At 38.6% G+C, this 26,937-nt stretch overlaps 2 long non-coding RNA genes across 2 annotated transcripts in view; one reads left to right on the forward strand and one right to left on the reverse strand.

Moving 5' to 3' along the window:
• LOC150008392 (uncharacterized) overlaps positions 1 to 26,537 on the reverse strand; it is a 326,304-nt gene extending 299,767 nt beyond the window's left edge. The window contains exons 1-3 of the long non-coding RNA XR_016511114.1: positions 26,418 to 26,537; positions 25,987 to 26,065; positions 5,725 to 5,808 (exon numbers count right to left, since the gene is read on the reverse strand). This is a non-coding gene — a long non-coding RNA (uncharacterized LOC150008392). The remainder of the gene's footprint in view (positions 1 to 5,724; positions 5,809 to 25,986; positions 26,066 to 26,417) is intronic.
• Positions 1,344 to 3,435, forward strand: LOC150008394 (uncharacterized). Its single transcript, XR_016511113.1, has 2 exons — positions 1,344 to 1,987; positions 3,226 to 3,435. It is a non-coding gene; the product is annotated as an uncharacterized LOC150008394 (long non-coding RNA).
• Positions 26,538 to 26,937: the final 400 nt, after the last annotated feature.

A 26,937-nucleotide genomic window follows, 5' to 3' on the forward strand; every position in this document is an offset into this window, starting at 1 on the left:
TACATTTGGTTGATACATAATTCTATGTTATTTTTCTTTCCTTTTATAACCTTCTTCCACAGGTGTGAGCTATGAGGGGGTCATATTTTTATTTTTTTAGCAACAAAACTTTGCATTTTCAGTATAATCTAAACATAAAATTTTGCAAAACCACAAGTAATATTTCTCTCCTACTAGCAAAATCGTATTATTTAATAGGTGCAAAAAAAAAAAAGAAACTGCTCTTGAATATATAAATAATATTTTTATAGGAATTGGCATGTAATTACTGTAGCTATTAGAAGCTTGTATTTGCCATAGGAATCCATGATTTTAGAAAAAATGTTCAAACAATTTATGCATGAGGTTTATACATAACACTAATAATTACATTTGTATCTATGAGTCTAAAGAAAAAAAGTTAGGAAAAAATCAAACTGGAAAACAAACTCCAAGTTATAAGCAATTACCTAGCTTTGTGCCATAGTAAAAAAAATAAATAAAGTATAAAAATTATTTGAGAGAAAGAAAAATTATTTTTAAGCATTAACTTCATAGGCAAAAGCCCTGTTTTTCAAAAGTCCTATTTTTAATGATAGTAGGAGAAATCAATGATGATTTTAAAGTAAAAAGTGAACTGCTTACACTAACCAGTCATACTCAGTATTTATCACACAGTACACGCTATAGAAGGTAATAAAATGCTGATGTTTTCTAGTTTCTCGTTTCAACAAGCTCCAGCTTTATTTTAAAACTTGTTAGCAACAGAACTCACCCCCAACAATTACACAAACCTAACAACGGCTTCCCTGGGATCATTTGATTCGTACAACCACAAATTCCAATCCACATACTTTCTTTTGTTATGGTTGTGTCTGTGTGTGTTTAATATACTTCTTATAAAGCTTTTGAAAACAAGCTAGTGGTTTCTCATTTAGCTCCCTACTGTGTTAACCACTAAGAAACATTTTTATATATGTAAAAATTATCTAGTTATCTAAGCGCTATAGCCTTCCTAGTTCAGCTTCAGATGTAAGTGAAGTATTGTTGTCATCATTTTATATTTCTCTCTTTTTTTTTTTTTTTTTTTTGCGCTTTAACTGCTGTGTACCTGTCCCCAAAAAGGTTCATTTGCTGCTCTGTCCCGGTATTCAATGGTGGGGGTAGAAAACCTGAAACTCATCTGACTCAAGTGCTCTCTCAGCCATTGCTTTGACACCAACAGCCTGTTTTAATCTGCTCATGTTGGACCTTTATCACCTAACCCACCCCATAAAGTGCACAGGGCTACAAATACACTGAACAGCCTCCTTCAAAATGCAGCTTGATTGTGATTCATGGCAAAAAGCTGTAGTAACCCTGCCAAGTCTAAGAAGCTTTAAGATAAATTGCATAGAACTTGATACATAAAAAACAGCACCTTGAAAATGAATCATCTGCTAATTCAGTATTTTCTAATTACAATCACTCCCTCTCGGGGTATGTAATTAATTTACTGAGTTCAAAAAAAAAAAAGTCAGGATTACTCACACAGTCTTGAAGATGCAATGTCAGCTATTTAGGACAGAAACATCCAAGGCCATGTTAGAACTCAATTACGACTACATATGCGTTAAAGCAGGAACTGGCAGGCCTCTGGGCTACGGCAACTATAGGACTTGTGCTTCTCGTACGCTGGGCTATAATTTATGAAACTCAGCCCCGGATCCAGCCAATCATCTAGCTCCTCATAACAAGTCTAACTGGCTCTGGAAAGCTGAAAGGGCTGCACTAGAACAACAAAAATGAGATAGTGCACACAATAATCTTCTTATCTGGAATCACTTTCCCTCATAAGGCCAGAGAAAAATCACAGCTTCATTGTCTGAGGGCAGGACAGGTGACCTGAGAAAATGCAACTACACCTGGAGCAAGACCTTTCCTGGCTGGGCAATCCCAATCGAGCCAGCAGTAAAGGACTGAGCTACCCCTGGAAACCGAAAGGCAAAGACAGCAGCAGAAACCTCAGGTAATTCTCATCTTTTTATTTTTAGTAGGAGTTATGCTGAATCAGATTATATGCATTAAGTCACTGGGGCAACTAGGTATGCTTCAATGTTATTTTATCATTTTTCATTCCAATCTTTTGTAGGATCGTTTGTTATTAAGTATGAGTAGAGGAAGGCTTAACATACCCGAAATGAACTTGAAACCAAAATGATCATTTGTGGAGGAAAAGACAGCGTTTTCCGGAACAGTTTTAGAGCTACCTTTTCAGATGTGCACCCTTCTCACCCACCCACAGAAACAGGAATAAGGGGGCTAAAGCTGGAAGGAGAAAAAAGGCTTTTCATGAGAACGATTTGATGTCTTTCCTATCTTAAAGGAAATAGCTCTGCTCAGAGAACAAATTGGGAAGATAGGTTATCATCCAGCTCCTCCGGCCCTTGGAACCTAGACCATATCAGAATGTACCAAAATGTACCATGTGGAATTGTTGGGGGAGAGAATGACATAAAGAGTTGACAGAACCCCCATGGCCCAGGGACTTTTTTTTTTTTTTTTTGGCAATATTTTTAATATTTCCCATTACATTTTAAAATGTTACTTATACCAACCACTGTTATACCACATTTCCAAATGTGCAGTTATGAAAGGATCTATGAAAAACATTTAGAAGTCAAAAGAGGTGACAAAAACAAAAAAGCAAAAACAAGAAAATGGAATCGACATATACATAACCCCAACGCCACACACTCAGACACCTGACACACTTTACTCAATAACAAATCCCTTCAAATCCTCAGCAGATAGTGTGTTCCTTCAACAGATTTAATAGCAAGTGTAACATTAGCAATGAAAAAAAAAATCCTTGTAATAAACTTTTAAATAACTAAATCAATCATTATACTTTCCAAGTGACAACAGAACCTTCACAATATTCAAATCATGTCAGTTTTATATGCTCCCAAAGGAAGAAGCTGGGAAGGGAAACTTGCTTTGTTTAGTGATGAAATATAAACAACAGTAACAGAAGAGACATTTATGCACTTTTTGTTTGTTGTAGATAATTGACTGAATCCAACTTGAGATTTGACACCAAAAAGAAAAACATAGCAGCACACAGGGAACAGAAAAAGTAATCCATCAGCAATTCCCCCGAGATTTGTTCTTTGAATTGTCCGATTTGTGACTAGCCAGGGAAGAATATTTCTGCTCAGTCTAAATGTTTTTTTGTATTTAATTAAACCTTTGTTTATTTGACAGTGCTGTTGCCTACGGTGACTATGTGAGAACTGAAACTTCTGAGGAAGCCAGGGTGTTAAAACTGTTGTCCCCTTTACTCAAAGTTAACGTGGATTATCTTGTCTGAAATGGAAATCAAACTGTTAAGGTAATATTGTCATTGAATTCTCAACACATAGAACTCCTTGTTTCTCATTCCTTTAAAAAAAATTCCATTAAAATCCCCTTGAACTCTCATGTTCAAATCTCCATTTGTCAGCAGACAGGGCCTAGAATACTTAAGGCGTTTAAGTCATTTCACATGTATTATTGTCCAGAAATTTCTATTGGAAGACTGCAACTCCCAAACAACTTTGAAGACAATCACCCAAGACAATGACCAGCAGCCATCCAGCACGTCTTTTGAGTTAGAAGCTTTCACGGCTTCTGTACAGTCTCTGCGTTAACATGTAGCTAAGCAGCAGACTGACCTCGGGCTTCTGCAACCTTACAAACATTAAATGTCCTTTTGGGCTCAACTTCAAGCTGTTCATTCCAAAACACATTTATGATAAAAAGCTTCTTAAACTATTAGCACCACCTTCCCCTCCTATAATCGTAATAACCATGATAGCCTGAGGCATGTTACTGCTACTTGGGAATTTGAGGGGAATTTAGATATTTTGTAGCTGAAGCTATCACATAGCAGAGAAAACCCCACACTGAAAGAAAGTAAGTGATGGACAATCCCTCTGAGTCATGATGCTGCTTAGATTTGTTTTCAATGCACTACTGAAAACAATGCAACGGAGTAAGAAACTAAAAATATATACATAACCTACTATAATCTTTTGCCAGTATATGAGTCTGCTTATAGCAGGCATCGTTGTCAAGTCAGCAGGGCTTGTATCAGCAGATTCTAGCTAGAGAAATCACTTAGTATTTGTTGGTTATCACACCAGGCATCAGGCACTGTCTAAGAAGCTCTTTGTGTACAACAAGCACCCAAAGAGCTGAATTCAGTTTACTCATTTCCTTGATCTCCACCCCCCAGACAAGAATTAAGATGATCCCGATAAAAGAAAAGTAGCTCAGGAATGCAAACCTTTTCTGAACCAAGAACTATCAGCAGATCTCAAGTATCAGAACAGCTATGGTTGACTGAAAAGTGTCTAGAAACCTGGCCCTGGAATGATTTGTAGGCCCATAAGCTAATTTGTCTGGTCCTGCAGTGTATGTAGCCGAAGGAGTCACTCCTGAGAAAAGTATAAGAAACGTTCAGACCTACCTTGCTAGGGTGTCAAAGATCGGCAGGGCATTAACTCCATTCCAGGTGATGTGGATAAATAGCCCCATTATTTTCACAAGCTGGACTCTGCCTAAAGAAACCCTGGACGGCGGGACCCGTTTGCTGGTAGGGAGCTGCTGGCAGCTCCAGTGCTGACACTTGGAGCCAGCATCGTATGGTTTAAACCGAAAGAGAAATAGTTGCTTAGAAAAATCTCAGTGAGAAGGCCTGCCTCACTTTAACAAAGCAAAAAAAAAAAAAAAAAATTTTTTTTCCCTTTAAGTAAAAAGGCATAGGTACCAGAGACCAGAGATATGAGTCTGTGGTCGTTGTAGAGATTAAGCTTATGTTCTTGGTTCAAATGAATTTATCTGGGCACATACACCTCAAATTCAAATTTGCTTTTGGCACATGGAAGGAATTTTTGTTGGTTTTTTTTTTTTTTTAATTCATTCTCTAAGAACATGAATTTATAATAACATACTAATAATGCATTTGACAAGATTCTAAAACATATTATATTTAAAGTTAACATAAACCAGCAATCTTTTACACTTATATATAGTAAAAATAATGAGAACTAAACAGAAGAATCAGTTTTTCTCTAACCTTACTGTTTGTCTAAGTTTCTCAAAAGCCATACAACATCTACATAACATATACAAATGAAACTGGCAATTACTTATATTTAGTAAAAAAAAAAAAAATGGGGGGTGCCTTCCTAATATTTGAGGCTAAAACCACTTCTTTGCTTGAAGCAGCGTGTAAGCATTCTAACGTGGAGTAAGAGCATAAACTAAATCAGACTGCCTGGGTTTGAATCCCAGCTCTGATCTGTAACTGTGAACTTTGAACTCTATGCCTGTTTCCTCATCTTAAAGTAGTGCCACACACAGTAACTACCTCTGCGCTGGTGTGAAGATTAAATGGGTGGTGCATGCCTAGAACTGAGCCTATTATATGGTGAATATTCATTAAGAGAAAACTCATTATTATTAAGTTCATTTCAATAAGTATATACAATATCCAAAATGGAGGTGGATTACTGAACAGCCAGATATGGTGAAATATATCTATTAGCATCATAAATCTCATTTCAGGTAATATTTATCAATAAGATTTTGTCTTAATGTCTATGACACATCAGTTCAAGGAGATGTGTCAGTCACTGTTAATTGATAGTCTTCTGTCTGGTTATCACTTGACACTTTCAACCCTGCCCTGCATTTAGTGGACCATGCAAGGACTCTTACCTAGGACTGACACAGAAGCGGGTAACTGCAGTAGACCTGATTCATGTGGTAGTTGGTATGCAGTTCAGGCAAGTTTAAAGATTCCTGCATGAAAGCAAAAAAATAATGGAAGCCATTAATCTTCAGTCATGGTAACGTAACCAGAAGAGATTTAAGGAGAAAAAAAAAAGTTACCTATCATGAACATCTGTGCTCATTATCCAAATTCATGAACCATATCTAGAATTCGTGCTGACTTCTCAGCTTAAACATGAGAGAATACTGAAGCTAATTATCTCCTTTCCTCCCTGTGATGGGGATTTCTCAGAGCAAGAGAATATTAACTGCAACTTCAATCTGCTCACTGAGGAAGTGCGGAGGAAAACTGCTTGGTGAGGGAACAGCTGCCCTAGGGAAGGACTTCCACACGCATTCATTCATTCACTCATGAATGGTCTTGCCCCTTATCTTCCACGCAAAGTCCCACCAACCACGCCTAACCATTTACAGTTCCTGAAGGAGGCCACACTCTCTCATGCTGTGTTTCTGTAGATGCACCCCTCCATCCGCATGTTATTTCCTGGCACCCACCATTAAGACCAAGGAAAGTTCTCTTCTTTACAGTGAACCCCTCCCTACCCACCATCTCTCCATGGAAGGTGGTTATTCACTGTTGGGTAAATTATTGAATCAGCAGCACTTACCACATGAATTAGCAGTAAAAGATAAATAACTAGTTGGAAAATTTGGGGACATTTTCAGTTTAGCAAAAAATGGTTTAAAAATCAAATTTGGGGCACTTTCTGCATGATCCCAAGTGAAATAAAATATTAAGGTTTAATAGTCTCTTAGACTCTTTACTAGCTAGAGAATCATCTGTGATCTTTCTCAACAAGTTGATAAAGACATTCAAGGAAGCCCACCATGGTTGCTAGAAATTTTTGCATACATGGAAGCTTTATAGGGAGCCTGGCAGGGAACTGAATGAGCTAAGCTAAGCTAAGCTTCGTTGTTCTAATTATCCAGTTCCTGATAGAGAAATGAAAAGGAAAGAGGTCTCAGATCTCAGATTCAGGAGTAGGTAATTATCTTCCCTTTCCCCCAAGCTGGTTCAGCTGCAGGGTTGGACATGAAGTATCTCTGGAGGGCCCATTTGTGCCACTGAAGTCCTGCAGCATCACTGCAGTCCAGTCCTGTGACTAAGGGGACAGTCACTTGGCACTGGACAGTCACCAAAGAGGAAGATGGGATGGATGAGAGAATTTTAGAAAATGGTGTACTGGAGGGTTACCTTCAAAGCTGTGACACCAGTCCAATTTGTCTTTTGCCCCTCTCCCATTTCACTTCTGCTTCTCCCCAAAGAGAGTTTCCCTGTGTTCCCCAGCTTCTTCAACCAAAGTGGCCCACAAAGGGACCTGTCTTCCATCCCATGAATCCTTTGTGTGCCAATCCCCAAGCAGCCTGGTTAGACCAATCTGTACCAGTATGATTCAATGTTCCTGTTACCATCCAAGTGGCACCCCATCTTAACAAGGACTTTCTAAAAATAGAGCAGAACCAAATAACCACATGTAATAATTTAGGCCCCTTGGAACATGACAACAAAGATGTGAAGGAGACACGCAGGGCCTTCTGGGCCCTGAGGACCACAGCAACACATCAGCCGCCTTCTCCTATCAGGAGTGGGCCAGCCCTACATGCACAGCCCTGGGCCAAGAGGAAGGCTAAGTTTTCACTCCTCCACACAAGGTCACCACTATAGTTGGGTAGTGCACAACCAATCATTTATACCAGCCCACACTCCATGGTCCCTGAGTCTTCCCTCCATAGCCAGGGCCCAGACACCATCAATCAAGAAAAGATTTCTCACTTATTAACACTCCTAAAATAGAGGTAAATATTTGGTACCTCAAAAGCAATTTGGCTATGAAGACACATTTGTAATAATGAGCAACTAAGAGAGGTAAAAATTGCTCCATGTCTTAGGGTACATAGAATTTTTTTTTTTTTTTTTTTTTTTTTTTTGCCTAAGAATTTAAGCACAAATCAGAGGAGTGGAAGGACAGCAGACTGCAGTTGAGTCCTATGAGCAACATAAAATAATGTAGTGACTTTTGAACTTCATGTGCATCAGGATTACTAAAGCTGCTTGTCAGAATGGTAGATCTTTGATTCCTACTGTAGGATGTTGATCCTGTAGGGCTGGAATAGAGCCTAGAAATCTAAATTCTTCAGTGGCACCTCTGCTGCTTGTAAAGCAAGTTTTATATGGAATACTCCTTTAGAAACATCAAGATAGTGCATGCAAACCACTTAACACAAAGCCTGGCATATTAAAAGTGTCCAATACTTACTAGCTATAATTATGAAGAATGATTATCCATCCCAACTTCATAAACTCTTAGACTTGACCTTTTGCTTAGTACAAAATGTACGTGGGTGTGGCTATGTGGTAGAAAGCCAGGAGCTGGTTTAGTGCAAGGAAAGAAAAATGAGAAGGGAGATACAGGACACAGGCAGCCTAATTTGTGTCCTTCTAACAATCTGTGAGCCTTCGGTGAAAATTCTTAAGCTCGTATTAACATCCCCAATCCACAGTATCAACTGCTTTGAAATGATAAGGCAGGAATATTTGAAATAACTGCATATGGACCAGAAATTTCCAAAGTAAATATACTCAGAATATTGGCATATTCCTTTTTCTGCTGCAGACACATAAAACAATTCAAGGTTACTTGTTTTGTGGTCAAAGCAGGCCCCAAGTAATGAGGGAATTCTTTCAATGGCTGAGTCCACCAACGTTAGCACAGCATAGAAGTCAACCCCAAACCTGATTGGCTGCTGCACCACTGTGAGTCTTGGCTATTTTCCTCTGCTGATGATGTGGGGCCTCCACAGGTGGCTGGAGCTAACAGTGTCCACTTACCACTTGGGATCACTCCTCATAATAAATAGGATGGCCCTTCAGGAAATCTTCTGTTTAATCTGTATGCTCCTGAGTATAGAACAAAGCTCTTTTGTTAAGAGCATAAATAACAAAAGCTTTGTTCCTTCGAACCAAGAGGGAAACTGTAGATGTATCCAAAATCACTTGGTCTTAAACTGTGTCAGGATGACAAGAACGAAATATTATTTTAGGCTGCCTAACAGCATCAGTCACTCAATCTCTTCTCCTGACTTCAGAAAACAATGACTTAATATGGTCTTTTTCTGACAGGCTACAGCCTTAGAAAAATACTTTCCTGCATTTAAATCAATGGAAGTTATTCAAAGCCCACTTAGCTTTCTCTCTTTGAAGCTGGGGTATAGGAACACAGCTGTTTGTATTCATATAATGAAAGGAAAATAGAAACTGTGAATGATAAAAAAAATCAAAGTATTTTCTTACTCCATCCCAGGTGCTTGACATTCGTTTTATTGCCCCATTCCCTCAATGACCTCTAGAAGGTTGATTTTATTACCCCCATTTTTACTGAGTAAAAGAAGTTAAATAAGTTTCCCTCAGGACACAGAGTTGATAAGTGGCAGAGCTGCAAATTAAATAAGAAAGTAAAAGTAGTCTCAAATCCTACATGTTAATATTTAAATAAAAAAACCTCCTATATTCCTATTAACATAGTTTTATATAAATGTGATCCTTTTGTCTTGTAACCTGCTTTGTATCACTAAATATTTCTCCACACCACATATATGTAAAGCTCTGCATCATGATTTTTATTGGCTACACAGGATTTATTGGAAGGTATTTATCATAACTGACTATGCCAGTTCCCTACTGAGGACCACTGAAGATGTTATATTTTTCTTTATGAAAATGCTTTGCAAACATATTTTTACATGCATGCAGTTATCTCCTTACAGTAAGTCCTAGACTGAAAACTACTAAGATGCTATACATTTTACATTTTAGTACATGTCTCCCAACTGCCAGGTAAGCTACATGATGTGTTCACTTCTTTACACTCACAGGTATACCAGGTTTGACCAGCTATTTACATTTCTGCCAAAATGATAGGGGGAAATTATAACATTGTTATTTTTATTTCCATTTATTTTATTATTAGGGGAGTTAAACATCTTTTTCTATGTGTTGGCTATTTGCAATTTTTCCAGAAATTAATTATCCCTATTCTTTTTCTACTTTTCTATTAGAATCTGACTCCAAAATTCACTGCAAACACTTTCTCCTGACTCTTGCTGCTTTCTCATTGTCTGTATTGATGTATCGGAGACTTTGATCTCCAGCCAAGAAAAGTTTGGCAACATATTGCCAGGGTGATTACTCAAGTTCCATAAAACATGTTCCAAGAAGGAAAACTAGTTAAGTCTAAAGAATAGAAAGCCACAAACTTCTCCTCAATTGTCTGCTATAGGAATAGATCATCCTCTGACTTTATCAGCAATTGTTTATCTTATAAGAAAAAATGATCCATTCAAATTTAATCTCATTATTTTGCAAAAAGAAATTTGAATAATGGAAGAAGGACCAAGAACAGTTTGGAGGAATATCTCCAGAACCAGGGAGGACACACACACACACACTCTCTCTCTCTCTCTCTCTCTCTCTCTCTCTCTCTCTCTCTTCCATGCCCTGGGAAGTGACAAACCACAGACTCATAGACTGTTTGTGCTGAGACCCAGGTTAGAGATGCCCTCACTCCCAGGAAACTGAGGTCCACAGACATAAAATGACTTGGCTGAAATCAAGCGGCCAATGGCAGTCCCTCAACTCCCCGAGCAGAATTCATTCCACTAGAGGACACTAACCAGAAGTAAAACATATCCCAAAATGAGTCCCCAGTGCTTAAAACACTAATTCTGCCTCCCACAGTTCCCGGATCATACTGAAAGGCATCATGCCAAGAGTACCCTTATGCTGGGCCCAGGAGCATGTACACAGGGAGCCTGGACCACATGCTTGGCCAGCACCATGGCTGCTAGTATTGGCCAGCATTCTGATTGGCTGTGGCCAGAGGGTTACAGGGATGATGTTAGGCTGCCCTCTTGTTTCTTTACTCAAGAAATAATATAACCAAATCCAAACAGCAAAATAAGGCTGCTGTCCAGCTTCTGTGGTTACCAGCTTTTTTCTTATAAAAAGCATATGTATAATTAGCTTAGGTTGCTCATTCCTGTCTGTCCAGATTCAGCCAAATCCAGACTCTGAGCTCAAATAAGCCAAGCCTGGGCATTAGTGGTCCTGTTCTCCCAGGTGGGCTTCTGCTTATACCAACAGAGACCCAAAGGTGACCAAAATGTCTGACAGGCGAACTGGACAAGGGCTGCCCTATCCCATCTCACCAGCAGAAAAATGTATGGGTCAGTGGCCCCACATTCACTCCACAAAATGACCAAAGACAAGCCGCCAGCCAGCTATCCAGTGACATTAGCATCTTCTCTGTAGTATTCATGTTGGTTCCATCATGAAGCTCCCACCAAACATAAATAAAGACTACACGGGGTGTGGCAAAAGTAGGCTTACAGTTGTGAGTAGGCAAAATAAAGTTTATCCTTGTATTATTATTAATTACTGTATTATTTTCCATATGAAAACTGTAAACCTACTTTTGCCCCATCTTGTAGTCCACCCAACACAGATCCTTGGTAAGGCCTAGAACAGCATCCTCCAACTTTTCTCAATTCAAAATCATTTTTCTTAACTCTTCAGACATCATGTGGTCTACCAAAGTAAATAGTTCGCATTGAGATTTAAAGAATAACTGGATAAGCAGACTTGGGAAAACGGCCTAGTGACTGTCTTGTGCCAAGAGACACACATGAATTATGCTCTTTAATCCTCACAACAACGCTGCAGGGTGAGTTTTTTTTTTGTTTTTTTTTTTTTGTTTTTTTTTTAATGTGCACTTGACACATAAGAAAACAAAGGAAACAGTAAGAAACATCTCATTTCTAGACTCAGCTGACATTCCTACGGAATTTCATAAACTTTCATTGTGAGTGAGCAGTTCTCCCAAAAGACCGAGGGGAGAGAATGGAGGAGTCTGTCTCAAATGTTAACCTGTCTTGAAGGTTCATTCCTGGCTGCCGGACCAACGGGCTCCCCTTAGCTTCCTCTCTGGAAAAAAGATACGTGACCTCATGCTGGTGGATCACTTTGGGAATAAGATGTTTCACACACACACACAAAACCAATTCTTTCCAAAACTTAGTGATTATTTTAGGAGAGTTGTATAGATTCCCAGCCATCTCCACACAGGAAGTTTGACACTCCTGAATGGAAGAGAGACTCAAGTAAATTTTGGCAACCCTTTGAGTCAATAAAGACTCAAACGGTAAACAAAGAACAAGCTGAGGGAAGTTATGTTGGTCCAGAACATTTGTGAACACATGGATTTTCAGCAGATTTGTTGATCCAATGGTATATTTCTCTTATCTCCTTTCAAGTGTCCTATCAACTCACATAGTTCCTGGGGTCTTTATTTGCTGGCTCTGAAGACTAGACCACATACAATCAGCTTTTGTTTCTTGGAACATTCATTCAATTTAGATTAAAAGATTTGTTTCTATTCTTTTTTTCTTCAAAAAGGATCCAAAAGAAACTAATACATGATACCATGGATGGAAGTGCCACCACTTAGAAATATTTAAGATTTACTTATAATATACCTTATACAATATGACATTGAGAAGAATACCTAATTCCATAGATTATCCAAAATGATATCTGACTTGGTACTAAGCTCCTACAAGGAACTCAATAAATGCATGTTAATTCATTTACATTCTTCAGGATAATGATAATAATGTGCGTTTATAAGAAACTTTATTTTCAAAACACTTTCACAAAAATATCTCTTTAAATGAACCTCAAAGGCTCATGGAGGACTGAGAAGGGTCTTTGTGAACATACACATAAAGGTTTACATCCTGGCTTTGCCACTCCTTAACTGTGTGACTGTGGGCAGGTTACTGAAGGAATCCAAGCCTTAGCTTTCTCCATTGTAAAACCTGAATGATAACTGTTCCTTTCTTGAAGAGTTGATGAGAAATTTAAAGGTAACATATGCCAAAAGCACAGCGGAGTATCTGACACATGGCAGTCATTTAGAAATGGAAATTATTTTTACTATAAGCAGGATTGATTGAATTAACCCGTTATATTTGAGGCACTTAAGGCTTAAAGAGATTAAATGATCTGACCCAGTTCCTACAGCTGCTAAAGGCCAAAGCGAGGACCAGGACCTAGGTTTTCAACCCACCAAAGGAAAGAATTCTCTGCTCTGTTTCAAAATCTGAAGGGTGAAAAGTCAAATTACTGCCAAAACAGGGGCGTTGATCTCTGAATCTTGAAGAGAGTTGATTCCACAGCAAATAAGGCAATTAAAGTAAAACTCTGTCTCTGTGCTAGTGTTGTCAGTGGGATGCAGATTTAATTTGGGAGAATCTCACTTCTCATTTCGACACTGGCAAAACTTTGTAACAATCTAATGAATTTCATCTTTATCATCACTAGTATCTTACAACCTGCTCTCAAAAATTCACTAATCCCATCCAAATAGCTAGAGGAGTTTATTGTAATGGAACGCAGCATAGTTTGAGATCTAAAATACAAAGCAGGTGCTGGAATGATATCAAAAAAAGCATACTCTTGGAGAAGTCTGGGTACAGGAAACATCTGAAATGAATACAGATAAATAGTAATTTTGCCATACTCATCGGGGACATCTTCTGAATCCTGGAGACCTGATGTGGGGTTTGATTTGCCAAACTATAACTTAAATGATGATCACATCAACAAAATGAACTCAGAGTCCCAAATATGGTTTTAATCAAGAAGAGCTATGACCATACCAAACATCAGCGTCACAGGAATGGGAAACTGAAAGAGCTTGCAAGAGAGAGAGAAAACATGGGTCCAGATGGTGAAAGACAATACCAAGATTTCCTCGAGGATCTTGAAAAAGATGAGGCAATTAGAAAAAACTGTAAGCATTTACAGAGATTGAACCCTCCCTGTGGAAAGTGACACAGGTGGTAAAGGAGCACCTTGAACTACTCTGGCTGAGATGCTTGAAGCCCTTCACATTTCTCAAGACGCCACAGGTGAAGGAGACTCAATAACATGATGAGATCATGTTGTAGATGGTTTCTGTGTCTGCAGGCTCAGGATGGTGGACAAAATAAGCTTTTCTATGCCTTCTGGTCCTCCATATTCAGAGGAGAAAAATTTAGTTTTAAACCTGAATAAATGCGAGTATTTTGATTATTCTCTCAAAAAAAATTTTTTCAGTAATCCTGACATTTCGGTATGGGTCATCTGCCTTCAATAATGAATATAATTTCTGAACAAAACAGACCCCAGAGTGAGAGAAGCTTGCATCTCAGGAATGAAGCTCATCCCTCCAAAGCATGAATAAAGGTCACTTTAAGACTTGGTGTGGCCTCTGACATGTGACAGACAGAAGGTTTTTTTATCTGCATTTTTTTCAGTTCTAGAACATAGTTGGGATGTCTTCATTTTGGGACTTCTTTATAATAAGTGACTACATTCAGCCTTATTGACAATCATTTGAGATGTGCCACCAAAGGTTCAGAAATTTTCTGAACTTGACAATAAGAACAAAAATCAGTGGTGCTTTCTGCAGCAAGCCTAAAACAGCTTTTGTGAAATTACTAAAATAAACTACTGAAGTTCAGTATCCCTCACAACGCCATATTTTTCATGATGTAGACAGAATATCTGGAGTACCTATAGCCACACTAGTATCAATATAAACCCTAGTGAATGAACCCAGGGCACTCCGTCCCTCACTAGCTGGCAGAAAATAAGTGACACATGCCATGCTCTATAGACAGTCACCAATGTTGTAAATAACTCTTTAACACTACCTAGTGTGTAATTTAGTCAACAGTTTCAAATTATTACTAAATTCTCCTATATTTTTTTTATTTTTGGCTTTTTCCTTTGCCTTTCTTTTCTCCTTTATTTTTCTCTGCATTGCTTTAGTATTCCTTGCATTTATTTCTATCCCTTCCTTTATCTCTCTGTTCCTTATTATATAAAAGTACTTTCAGAAGAATCAAGAGCTAAAGAAATGTAAAATTGTTGTACAATTACTCTTACGGCCTTCACTATTTATGTCAAGACATTATTAAATATCACTCACTATTATATCTATATCTTGTTCCTCCAGCTTTTATCTTACCTGGTCTTTACAGATTTTTCAGAACACAGTACATCAACATTAATAATAGGAGTAAAGTTGAATATCTTTCTATTAAATATTTTTTTCTTACTCAGGAAGTATCCAGCGAGTTAGGCAACATCTGTTAAACACCACCTTTAGACACAGTCATTGTACAAAACTGCAGAGGATATTCCAAAGATAAGAAAGACATGTTACTTGACCTTAGTAAGCTTAGAGCCTAGTCAGAGTGACAAGCTACACGATGAGTAACTCAAGTGCACATCTATAAGATGTGCAGATAACTAGAGGTCAAACGGAGGAGCAAGTTTGAGTTAGCCAGGTAGAGGTGACCAAGTAAGGTTTTTGAAGGCGAATTTCACAAAGGAAAAGGAAGAGATGATAAATCCTGAGGAAAGGGGGTATTCTATCTGTCCCACCAATGTTATTAAATCCTTGTCTATAGCCTTTTGCAGTCTCTATAGGATTATGCAGTTTTCTAATGCCTTTCCTTTTCCTGTTCTGAATATATTATCAAAAGCTGCTTTGGAACTTAAGGAAGATCTAATATGTCTTCCTTTATACAGTTTTTTGTTGTGTTATCTTTTTTACTTCCATGATCTTGTATATTGCTTTTGTATATCCACAGCCTGCTTCTCTAGTTCTTTCAAGTTTTTCAGGCCTTTTCAGTATTTATTTTTAGCATGACATGTAAAAGCCAACATTTTTTTTTTTAAAGCAGTCTGTGGCATCTGCTGTTTGAGGTATGTGGTACAGCACAGCAGCCTGGAGATTTGATTGCAGCCCTAACCAATGCTTTGGATTGTCCCTCAGTTTCATTTTCTCTGCAAAACAAGACCAAGTTACAAAACAGCCTCCTCCACACTGAAATGGGGACACCAAACCAAAAGGATCTAAATTCAGTCTGAATCTGGTAGACAACTTCAATAAGCTCCAAGCCTGGAATGTAATTGTTTCCACCATCTTTTCCAACAGGCTGCACCTTCTTTTCCAAATTTATTGGACATTAAACTTGATGCAGTAACTTCTACTTGAAAATTAAAATTCACCTGGGAAAAAAAAGGAGGGAATGCTTTTAAGTGAGAAGCCAGACTTCCAATACCACAAGAGTTTTTGTCTAATTGTGTTCTTGATACCGAACAGGGATTGAAATGTGGGCTGGCGATAGGAAAGCTCCCTTGGACCAGCTCTCCCCACACAAAAGCATGAGATCCATCACCGCTGCTTGTAGAAAACATGCATTTTGTTCCAAAATAAAGAACATAATGTCAAATTCAAATGTCTGAATGGCGTTAATATAAATCTCACATTTGCACAAATGTGTGATTTTTATTGATCATCCCTGAAAGCTAGCGTTCCTTGTGAAGGGGGTGTTTGACAACTGGGAGGAGAAAAATGGATGAAAGTGCTGTAAGATGGGAGACTGAGGCAGCAAGAAGAAAGATCAACTTCTTCACATTATTTCCCAAAGCCAATCATAACAAGGGCCACTTATGGCATTAGCACTGTTCATCACCCGCTCCTCACAACAGGATCTTGTATAATTTGCATGCCTGTTTCCAATCACATAATTTAATATAATCTAATGTTCACCCATGTGACTTTGGATTTTTAAAAAAGTAACAGTGAGGTAAAGCATTTGTCTCACTGGCTATCCCTTTCTCTACCCAGTTCAGTCTTTTGAATGGTGAATGAAGAACTCTCAACCCCAGGAAGCATATCGAGGTACATTTTTCTCCACCAGGAGACACTCAGCTGAGCACTCAATAATACAGCCATGGGTGTTTGCACACTGCAAGCCAGTAACACGTTTTCCTGGTCCTTTCCATCTTAGGCTTGATTTATCAGGCCAATGTTCAAGGCTCAATGCTGGTGGGTCTATCCTGGAGCTATCTTCAAAGCCAGACCTTAGATTTATAGAAATAAAATAAGCACAGCACTTCAGAGACAAATATCTACCTTGACTTCAATTTATATGTAGAAATATTAATCCTATAAATCCTAGCCTCGATTTTTTATTTGGTTAAAAACTCTTCTGATTTTGTCCCTACCTCCTTCTTTGAGGTGTTATTTTAATTCAGTCCTGCATTCAGACATATATAAGTCAACTTCCATCATCTTGTCTAAAATATGTATCTCTTTGCTTGTTGTTGGGCTATGGGAGAGATTGAAAGTCACCCTGCCTGGCTCAGAAATAGCCTGGTGACAGCTGGAGAGCTCACAGAGCCAATCCAATTTTCATCATCTTCATCAAAGCTTTCTAAGTATGGACACCAGCCTGCTGGCACCAGAGTGGATGAGGGCATCCCCCTCCTGTGCATACAGTCCAGCCCAGGTGTCAAGCTCCGAAAAGTCTCTAAGCCTAGACAGGCCAACAGGCTGTGAACATTACTGGAGTGTCTGCTTCCATGGAGTAGATAGGAAATGACACTCTTCCTGACCTGGAAGAACAGAACATGCATTCACATACACGTGCACATACTCACACATACGTGCAATACTTATGCACACCTGTGTACACACATGCACACACTTGCTTCTGGTAGAGTGGGGAAATACTTGTGAAATCCCAGAAAAAATAAAAATGTTTAAATTAACACCAAAGTACTACCAAGGCTCTGAAGCTTGGAAGGGACTATTCCATAAGTGCCTCTTCTATTCTGAAATAAACAAAACCTAAGTAAAGAGATGAGGAAAAATGGGGGAGAGAAGGATGGTTCTCAGAAACTGGATAATGCACATCATATCCCCAAAAGACAAGAGGAGGAAAGGGTTAATGGTGCCAAAGAAAAGCAGGCAGAATTTAGATTTAAAAAGAAAAAAAGAGCAGTGAAAGAACCAAAAAGGGGAGAGGAGAGAGGCCAGAGCTGGAAAGGGGGCTGAGTACAAAGGCTTAAGCTGAAACGACACCGTGGGAAGAAAAGGGGGCTGTAACTGGACACGTGTGAAATAAAAGAGTTTGCATTGTACCTTTCGGCCAAAACAAGTGATGAGACATTTTGAAATGCAGAAACTAAGAGAATAGGACAGGACTTCCCTTTAGCAAATCATAGTTTCACGTAAGACAAAATGTTATTTAACACTTTTTTCTAATTATAAAAATATATAGTCATTTAAAATTTTGAAAAATGTTTAAAAAATAAAGGAAAAGAAACACCTACAGTCTTATTATCAAGAGATAACCTCTATTAACATAGATTCTTCTAGTCACATATATACAACTCATGATTACAGTAGATATGTGGTGATTTCTTTCACATGGTGTCTTATCACAGACAGCTTTTCATTACATTAAATCATTTTAAAACTTCGACATTCATTTTCATTTTTAGTTTTTGTAATCTAAACAATTGGTAAATATCTTCATACATATTTTGTCCTAGTTTCTAATTATTTCCTTAGAATAGACTGTTTCTTAAAGATTTTATTTATTTATTTTTAGACAGAGAGAAAGGGAAGGAGAAAGAGAGGGGAAGAAACATTGATGTGTGAGAGAAACATCAATCTGTTGCTTCTTGCACACCCCCTCAACCCAGTCATGTGCCCTGACCTGGAATCGAACCAGCTCAACCCACTGAGCCACACCAGCCACACCAGCTCCTTAGAATAGCCAGTTGAAGGGCAAATTTGGTACTTGGCTCAAAAGGTGACAAATGTCTTTTTTTAGAAATCTTGTACTAATTTATACTGCCACTGACAGTATATATAGGTTTGCTTCACCACACCCTAGCCAATAATGAGCATTTTCTTTTTAAAAAGAAATTCTCTACTAAATTGATAGATGTGCAAAATACAGTGTCGAAGACACTATTAACCCTAATCCAGTTTACAATTTACTATTTATTTACAGTCATCTTCTGAAGATGCACAGAATACTTGTGCTTTTTAGAATCATGAGCTTCCTTGAGAATCAGATGTCATCAATGAGCCTCTTGGAGCTCATCCTTAGACAACCTCAGACCGACTTCTCAACATTGGACCTATGTGGGATTTCTGAACATGAGCCTAGACCCCAATAATTAATTTAAGCACACAGAGCATACAAGATTTAGTAGGAAAGGACTCACCTTGAGCCATGGGACTTGGTTTCTGATTCTAGCTCTACCTCTAAACATACTTACATCTTTATCACATGCCAGCCTCTGGAATCCCTTCCATCTGTAAAACCCTGGAGCTCTCAGATAATGTCAATCTTTACTGACATGGCATAGATAACAGCTCTGTGGACATTCTGTGGTTATTTTTTTTTACCTAGGTTGGGTTCTTTGACATATTCAAAAACAGCCAGGACCTTCTCAATTCTATTTGACATCTATTCCAGTAATACAAAGTAATGTCAATACAACATAGCTTGTTGCATTCCATGGCAAATTGGGAGCTCCTTCAAGACATAAACTGTGTCTAATTCAACTCACCTGATTACTTGACATATTCACCAATAAATGTCTGCTAAAGTAAACGAATCTAAAAAGAATAGAGTGTCTTCCAAAATTAAGTAAAAGTAGTTTTGTTTTGTTTGGGTTGACTATAATTCTACAAAATGTCTAAATATGCATAGTCATTTGCCATATTGTCAGCTTAAACAAAATGTCTCTATAGTTCATTTCTAGTATTCATAGTACTTATGTTCTACTAAGGCACTGAGAACACTGAATTCATTGCTCCTGGGGAAATACAGGGTTAGGTTCCTGTGAATCTCTGGTCGCAACGGTTTTCTCAACTAAATGATATATAATCAGGTACTATATGTATTTATGTTTAAAGATACCTTATTTAATATATATTGTCAATTCATTAACATTGAACTCATGGCCAATAGCTCTGTAGCTCATGCCTGAAGCAAGCTTACCTAACACACGTATTTTCTCCTTAAGGAACATCGTAGCCTTCTTGTGCTCATGAACACTAGGCAACACTGTAGCACTACACTTGGGAGTCATTATACACAGCAAAATCATCATTAAAAAAAAACACAGAAGTACAAAAAAAAATAAGCAGCACTAAATATACCAAGAAAAAGATACTTGTTTACAGTATAAGAGCTGAAACTAGAAGGCAGAACACTGCTCTGTTAAAGACTCAATAAATGCTTATTGTATTAATCAGGATTCTCCAGAGAAACAGAATCAGTACGAGATATCTATCTATCTATCTATCTATATCTATATCTATATATATGGATATTGATATAGATATAGATAGATATAGATATAGATGACATATATCTGCAGATACACACGTACACACACAGACGGAGATGGAGCCCCAGGGAAGCCGATGATATAACTCTGAGCACTAGCGGGCCAATGGCGTAAGTCCCACTCAAGGGCAGAAAACTGATGTTTCAGCTTAGCCGTCAGGCAGAGAGAGTTAATTCTCCCTTTTTCCACCGTATTTTTTCTATTTAGGCCCTCAGCATATATTGAATGATGCCTACTTTCACTGGGGGTTGGAGGAGATCTGCTTTACTCAGTTTACAAACGCAAACATTAACCTTATCTAGAAACATCCTCACAGACATCCAGAAATAATGTTTAGCCAAATATCTGGACACCCTGTGATCCAGTAAGTTGACACATATAAGCAACCAGCACACTTGTTAAAATAAGAATACAGAATTGATTATATGCCATTGGCTCATGTGTTCACCAAACATACATATTTATAAACTTTAGAAAATAAAGTGCTGTTATTTTAAATTATTTATTCATATGGAACCATTCTTCTACCAGATATCATCTGCCAATATAAAAAAGTAATCTCTGAATGAACCTAGCAGGCAATACTATATTGTAGACATTTCAAAATTAATAATTATTATTATAGCTACCATATATAGCATGATGTTACCTCATTTCAATTTTATTTATTCTTGAAACAACATTGTAAGCTACAAATTGACTCCAAATACAGATAGTAAAACTAAGGCATAAAAAGCTGAAGTTATTTTTCCAAGGATCCACAACAAATAAGTAACAGAGCTACTATTTGAGCCCAGGTTTGTCTTACCCTAAAACCCATATTTTTAACTGCTACATTATATTGTAGTACATTTTTGTAAAGGAAAAATGTTTTAAAGGGTTTAGTTCACATTTCAAGCACTGTATGAATGCTAAAAGAACTTCATATTGCAGCCAAAGTACTATTCTAATGATAGAAATAGTCATAAGTCAAACAACACAAGTCATCAACCCATAGGCTCAGTAGAAAGGTGTCACATTTATTTCTCAAAAAACTGATATCCAAAAAATGAAACCATTCAGTGAAACACAGCTAACCAGCAACTTATATACACATGCGCTTTTTGCACTATCTTTGTATACTTTTACATTATTTCTTTTTAACCTAAGTTTACAAATGTTTTATTCTCTCTTTCTCTTTTTGAGGGTTATAAAAATACTTTCAAGAATATGTTCCAATAATCCTGGACTGCCCTTTAGTCTCATGTTAAACAAAAATCTTTATATAAAGTAATCAAATATAATATTTGATTCTATTGAGTATCTGCACTTAATATGCAGATTTTAAAAACGTACACTAAACATTTGTAAACTTTAAATTTCATAAAAATAGAACTAAAGCTATACACACATATCCACACACAAATATATGTACATATATACAGAGACTATAATATAAAAATCTATTTTCTATTAGAGATTTCAGCCAAAAATATTTGAGAAACCATGCTCTGGAAACTATTTTTCAACAGAACCGTAGTTGCCATTGCATGATATATATCCTGGTACTTACTAAATGTAAATGGATTAAAAGCTCCAATAAAATGACATAGATTGGCTGAATAGACTAAAAACAAGATTCACTGCTTACAGGAGACTCACTTTAAATTGAAAGACACATATAGACTGAAAGCGAAGGGATGGAAAAATATATTCCAGGCATATAGAAATGGTATCAATATTTTAAAAAGACAAAGAAACACATTACATAGTTATAAAGGGGTCAATCCAAACGATCATAAATATCTAGGCATCCAACAAAGAAGCACTGGTCCCTTTCCAAAAACTACTGTATTGTACTTTTGCTTTCTATGTGCTTTGATGTTCCAGACTCTGCCTCAGGGGCTGAACAGTCATCTGCCACCATGTCTGGCTCTCCAACTTTTCTCTCAATAACCACCCCTGCAATTTGCTCCCTAGTCTCTATGGTTCAGGACCATTGTCTCCCTTATGATGTCTCCCAAAAGGGAGTAGGATGCTGAGACATGAGAAGGAGAGCAGCTTTAATGTGAACTCTGGGTTATGCTACCCTAGCCAGAAGAAACCATATAGGTCAAACAACTCCATATGGTATAACAATTAATGTAAAAGATTTAAAATTAAAGCAAAAATTAAAATAATGATGATGATGTGAGAGTTAACATTTATTGAATATCTATTTTGTGCCACTCATTATTCCAAGCATTTTACATGAATTAACTCATTTAATGTTCACAGTAACACAGGTAGATAATGTTATCCCCTTTTAGCAGATCATGCCAATGAAGCACAGTTTTTAAGCAACTAGCACACAGACTCATAGCTATAAAGTTGTGGAGAATATAGAAAGAAAAGAACTAAAAGCAAACTATGAAGTAATCCAGAAAGAAGAGACTATTGAATTATCTGCTTGACAAAGTGGGAGTCCGTGATTTTTCAGGGTAACTTTAGTTTGTCTTTAAATTTGAACTACAAGTGTTCACCCAAACACTCAAGGTAGGCAGGTGCTTGGATTTCAACTGCCTTTACTGGTCAACTTTTGTGTGGCATTTGTGAAAATTACCAATGTCAATCTCAGAGAGTTTTTTCCCTTAAAGAAGATACTGCTTTCATAACTTCCAAACTTGAGTCCTCACAATAAAATGTTGAGAAGTTTCTCGGGACTCACAAGGACACTAAACTAAAAAGCAAGAAATCTTAGCATCTGATGAATGTAATTCACCCTGTTTATTTGAAACAGGTCTGCTCCCTACTTATTTGAAACAGGTTTGTGGAAAACACAGCAAAAAGGCTAGCAGACAAAAGGTGTCTTGAAGATCAACCAGATAAACCACTTAACACACACATCCAAAATCACTGGAGGGAAAGTCATCCAATCCCAAACCCAGTGAAATACCCACTTCAGGAACGAACATCAACAGCTAGGCTAAATATTGGTGACTATATAGTAATTTTCAAGGAACTAAACAAAAAGAAAATCACTAAAAGGTGGGAAGATGAGAAGGGAGAAGAGGCCCATTACTCTTACTAGCAAACTTGAAGTACTTACTAAAAAGAGAACTTTCAGTTTGACGTTTAGACATTGCTTTTGTGATATGCACTGTCTCGTTAGAGCCCTGACCTAAATTGAGTAGTTTAAAAAGAACTAAGTCTCTGCCCTCACCCATTTCTAAATGCCAGCTGAGAACTCATTTCTCAGACCCTTTTCATCCACAAGAAAGCCCTGAGAACTTTAAAAATTTTTAAGGGCAAAAAGGTCAGAAAGTTATATCTCAGTAAGCGGTCTCTCCTCCTCCCTAAAATGGCTATTTGGCTAAAATCCATGATAATGAAAGAGTTAAAGTTCTGCACTGTTTAAGAACAACCAGTTGACCTTTAAATATGCTGGTTTGAATCCAATCACCTTTCAACAAGCATGAAATCTGGCACAAGATGTACTAACACACACCAATTATTTTCATAGTGTACATGACGGAGCTCACAGCGTCCTGTTTAGAAAAAAGAATAAGTGTTCGTTTTTCAAAAGCCAGACTTAGAGGCTGAGTGTCTCTGTTGATGGGTTTGTCCTTTGGTTAACTGTCTCCAAAAGTGCTGCTGGAGAGGCATTTTCTTGAAAAAACACAGTTCCTTAAAGAAAATAACTTGTTCATGTTGTTTAAACTCTGTTATGTGAAATGGTTTCCCCAAAATTTTAGTACATGAAAAGTAAATATAGCCAGGAAATAATGAATTACTATGCTCGGTTAAAAACTTAGCATGGCATGTATGTAAGAGGAGCACTTACTCCTCACACTGAAAGGGTAAGATGCTGACTCCTACTCTGAGCAAATGTATTAAAATATAGAATTTCAACACCAAGCACTGAGTGTCTACTCCCTAAAATGAATCTTGGCTTTTCAGAAGTAATTCCTATGAGTCTTGTTTAAACGGTAATATTCCCTCATGAAACAATTCCATTTTCAACATTCTGTCACAGGCTTCTTAAAAGCATACTGCCTTGCTGTTCTGGTGCAATGTGCAGAGGTAGAAGCCCTCTCCACGGGACTGTGTCAGACAGACAGACAGACAGCCTCTGGTTAATTGCAAGACTTGTGTTCTTTATCACTTCCTTTGTTCTCTGTCTCTAAGTCTCCTCTATGACTCACCTCAACCCACTTCTGTCGGCGAGTTACATGGAATATTAACCCCACTCCTAGACCATATTCTTGCCCGAGTGTGTTTTTTCTTTGTTTAATCTTTTGCCTTCAGACTGAGACTTCTGAGATTCCTGCCCAAATCTCAAAATCCTCCCCTCCCTCAGCATCTTGCTCTGGTGAGAGATGAGTGCTGGCCATGCCCATGTTTGCCAGCCCCTCCTTGCCACAATATTTGACTTCCCTTCATTCACGCCTCGACGTCTGAATACAGAAAGAAAACAGTCAGCTCTCACAGCTATGTGAGCAGCGGCCCAGGCCAGCTGCCAGGTCGTCACCCACCGGCCACTTCTGCTTTGGGGCTGCGGAGGGAGAGACATGATTCAGGAACAGAGAGGGTCTCCCTGCTTGGGTATTACTCACAGACTGTGAGGAAAACTTCGCCAGTCTGAGGGCTTTCCTGTCTAACAGGGGGCCTTGGATACATGCATAGTTCTGAGGGCTCCTTTGAAATCAAAGGGCTCCGTGGGGTCATTCTACAGATATATCAGGCAAGACAGGCAGTCAGTGCTCCCAGGGGCCTTGCTCACTGCCCCTGACCTAATTCTCACTCATTCCTAAGAAGCAGAGCTCCCTCACCAGTTTCTTCTAAGCAGCCACTAATTCCTATCCCACTTCCCTGCCTCCAGATGGAGTCAACTGGAAAGTCCAGATTCTCCTCACTGACAACTCACAATTGGTTTCCCACCCCCACCATTTGCCTCGCCAAGATTAGGGGAACAAGGGCCATGAAGGTGTCTTTTGCTACCATTCTCAGCTCAACTGACAAAAGAAAAACTCATGTCCCTGGAGTACAAGGTATGAACCAGCCCTAGGCCCACCCTTGACTTGCTCAGTTCTTCTCCCTGCATGCAGTGAATGACTCCCTCCGTCACGTTGTCCTCAAGTCTGTGACACACAAAACCGACCCAAAGCCCTATATGCTTGAAGAACTGGATGGCAATATATTTAGTTAATATCTGCTATTTCATGAAGCAGGCTACACAGGTCTATGGCGGATGAGATCTGTTCAGGTTTCCCAGGCCAGCTATGATCTGTCCTTTCTGTCAGCATTGTGCACATGACAGCCTCCACCAGAAATGCAGTGTGGTGTTGGGAAGAAGAAGGCAGGAAAGACCCGAAGACTGAGGATTTAATCTCACAGTTGTTATTAACTGAGATTGGCCAAGTCACTAAAATTCACTAAAACCTCAGTGTCACCTTCTGAAAAATGGGGACTGTAATAGTCATCTCACAGGTGCTATGAAGAAAGCAAATGACATCATGAAAGTGAACATAATTTTAAATTATAAACAGAGAAAGAAGGAAAAAGGAGAAGAGGAAAAACTAAAAAGATCTGTCTCCCTCATCCTTTGACACTAGCAGGTAAAATAAAATGTTCAGACAAGAAACCTGAAGAACATAATTCAGAATATAATATCCCTCAGAACTTTCAAAGGGAGAAGCCACTACAATCTCCAAACTGGTCAAGAGTTTGGCACGTTTGCACCCCTGAGCACCTGGGGCATTGCACTGAAGCTCTGGGGCTGACCTACAGGAAGAGACCTGCAGCACTGATGCTCTGGGACTGAAGCTCTGGGACTGGCCTGCAGCGAAAGACCAAACTGCTTCTTTCCTCAGTTCAATCCCATGCGGTACAGGCAAGAGCAGCTGAAGGACAGACTTTGAGAGTCAGGGAAGACAAACACCAGACCATGAACTTACTTTATTCCCTGGGCAGATCAACGTCAGGAGAAAATTCCAGCTTTGTGTTTTCTGCTTGGTCCCCCTCGAATGGGAAGTTCTGCTCAGAGGCCCAAAATAGAAAACAGGAAGTTAATAGAACTGATTTTTCTAAGTCCTCCAAAGCAAACCACTGTACTTGCTATGGCTGAGAACTATGGCAAGGTGTAAACCTCCAGTATTAAAAGAGGTAACATGTCAATTTATCAATTGTGTAAACAGCCTACTCCCAAAAGAGAGGAACAACCTATCAGCCTCTTTCCTAAATGAAGGAAGAAAGCAGGGCTGGGTTGCCAGTGGAGTAAAGGATGCCCAAACTGCCACTAAAAATAAGCAAGTGCCCACTTGGATACTGACACTCTTCTCTGAGCTGGTTCCTCTAAAGGCGCTTTTCTTTAAAGGGGAGTACTCACGTGACTCCCCTCCCAACTTTCTCGTTACTGTTCACAGTATCGATATTTCCTTAGAGTCCTGAGTTTGAAACTTTCAAGTTGAAATGCCACACTCCGTCCCATACAGGACTGACTGTTCAGTCAGTGGATCACCTGTACCAACAGGTGCATCTCATTTGCATCAGGCACAAATTCAGCTTGTTTTCCTATCACAGCTCAACTCCGGTTTGCCACGCCTGGTAATATCCTTAGCTGTCTTTGGTCTGGACACCTAGCACCTGTCTTCATGCCCGCCCACTTTCGCAGGACTGCCAGCTGAATCTTCCCAGCGTACTGACTGCTCGAATTATCACGCCTGCTCCAAGGTCTGCCACAGCTCCCTAATTACTGATCAGATCTAAACTGTTTATACGTGGTCTCACCATAGCTATCTAGTGCTTAGGCAGCGTGCTCCAGCAGCAAGTGCCTGAGCCTGGGTGCCAGGTGCATTGGGGAAGAACCTGTCCTAAGTAAGCTTTATCTCTAAGTGGCTGTGTGAATC

The sequence above is a fragment of the Furipterus horrens genome, unplaced genomic scaffold, assembly GCF_987537825.1.
Source record: "Furipterus horrens unplaced genomic scaffold, mFurHor1.1.pri manual_scaffold_5, whole genome shotgun sequence".
Taxonomy (NCBI): domain Eukaryota; kingdom Metazoa; phylum Chordata; class Mammalia; order Chiroptera; family Furipteridae; genus Furipterus; species Furipterus horrens.